Raw genomic sequence first — 2,500 nt, forward strand, 5'->3', positions numbered from 1 at the left:
TGTGTGTGTGTGTGTGTGTGTGTGTTACTGCACGTGTAGGTGGTGTGTGTGTGTGTGTGTGTGTGTGTGCGCGAGTGCGCGCGCTGGTACGTGTATGTGTATATGTTTCGATTGAAAGCTTTTTTTTTTTCTTTCTTTTTTTTCTTTTTTTAACTTACCTATCCCTCTTGCCCCTTGTCCACGTGGTCAAATGCACAGCGTTCCACACAGCAGAGTCATGTCCAGCCGTTGAATCGACCACGCCAGGTTCTGTTGTTGGGTTTCGGGTAAAACTGCAGACTCACGGGCTTTTGACACACTACCTGCAGCTCCATGGGTTGCGAACCGCCAACGTCACACCTCAAATGTCGACTCCATCCTGACACACATCTGCAGTGGTCCAACCTACAGGCAGACAGAAGAAGAGCAGCAAGGCTGACCACCACCACCTTCAAACGCCATCGTGAAGAGGTCAGCATCCACTACACCCCGGCCATTCAGGTCCCACACCAAACACGGGCGCAATAGCCGAGTGGTATAAGCGTTGGACTTTGTGTGCGTGTGTGTGTGTGTGTGTGTGTGTGTCCGTCTGTGTGTGTCTGTGTGTGTGTGTGTGTGTGTGTGTGTGTGTTAGTGCACGTTCAAGTGGTGTGGTGTTGTGTGTGTGTGTGTGTGTGTGTGTGTGTGTGTTACTGCGCGTGTAGGTGGGGTGTGTGTGTGTGTGTGTGTGTGTGTGTGTGTGTGTGTGTTACTGCGCGTTTAGGTGGGGTGTGTGTGTGTGTGTGTGTGTGTGTGTGTGTGTGTGTGTGTGTGTGTGTGTGTGTGTGTGAGAGAGAGAGAGAGAGAGAGAGAGAGAGAGAGAGAGAGAGAGAGAGACAGAGTGGGCGCGCTGGCGTGTGTATGTGTACATGTTTCGATTGAAAGCTTTTTTTTCTTTTCTTTTTTTTTTTAACTTACCTTTCCCTCTTGCCCCTTGTCCACGCGGTCAAATGCACAGCGTTCCACACAGCAGAGTCATGTCCAGCCGTTGATTCGACCACGCCAGGTTCTGTTGTTGGGTTTCGGGTAAAACTGCAGAGACTCACGGGCTTTTGACACACTACCTGCAGCTCCATGGGTTGCGAACCGCCAACGTCACACCTCAAATGTCGACTCCATCCTGACACACATCTGCAGTGGTCCAACCTACAGGCAGACAGAAGAAGAGCAGCAAGGCTGACCACCACCACCTTCAAACGCCATCGTGAAGAGGTCAGCATCAACAACAACACCCCGGCCATTCAGGCCCCACACCAAACCACCCCAGGACGGTCCACAAGACAGTCACACAGGGTGACGTGTCTCCTCCCGGCCTGCAACACAGTTTCAGTTTCAGTTTCAGTAGCTCAAGGAGGTGTCACTGCGTTCGGACAGAATCCATATACGCTACACCACATCTGCCAAGCAGATGCCTGACCAGCAGCGTAACCCAACGCGCTTAGTCAGGCCTTGAGAAAAAAAATTTTAAAAAATAAATAATAAAATAAAATAAATAAATAAATACATAAAAATAAAATAAAGGTGAATAAATAATAGATAAGCTTACATAAATGAATAATAATTATAATATAAAAAAGGTAGCAGTAATAATAATAATAATAATAATAATAATAATAATAAAATAATAATAATAAATAAATAAATAAATAAATAAGACAACAATGATGATAAATAAGCAAATAAATGTAAAACATGAAGACACACATTCACACATACACCCACACATGCATAACAGATATGCACCAAGCATGCAGTTTCACAGATATGAAAGCACAGTCAAATACATATAAACGTACATGAGCTCCAACACACACACACACACACACACACACACATTACCCTGCACCTCCTCTACCCCCCTCCTCCACACACTCATTTCTAGTCTACGTATCGCAGCTTCCACGGCACACACACACACACACACACACACACACACACACACACACAGATGAACACTTACTTGTACAAGCACACACACATAAGCCCATATCTCTGCAACACAAACTACAGGAAGTATTCCTTCCTCCTTCCCGAGGACTGTCAGGGACTGGAACAGCCTGCCTCCACAGGTTATCTCCTCAGCCTCGGTGGAGTGCTTCAAGTCCCGAATCTGACCGACCAGCACATCCCCACCCCCACCCCCACCCCTCTCCTCCTCCTCGACCACCACCACCCCACCCAAACTACCAGTTCTACAAAAAAAAACAATCTAGTTAGTGGAAACCCCACATTAGAACCATCAAAATGATGATGGTGGGTGTTAAAGGAAAGACGAGAAGAAAAGAAGAAGAAGAATCTGTTGAACAGTTCTTCCGTTTGGTCTCAAGTTTCGTGATACACAGCTGCAGAGGCTCAGGCTTTGGAGACACAACCGACACACCTGGAGAAAACTGGTTATTAATTAACAATAATTGAGCACGACGACTCTTCGAAGAGTTAAGGCAGAAGAAGAAGAAGAAGAAGGAGGAGGAGGAGGAGGAGG

This window comes from Babylonia areolata, chromosome 10 (assembly GCF_041734735.1).
Source record: "Babylonia areolata isolate BAREFJ2019XMU chromosome 10, ASM4173473v1, whole genome shotgun sequence".
NCBI lineage: Eukaryota > Metazoa > Mollusca > Gastropoda > Neogastropoda > Buccinidae > Babylonia > Babylonia areolata.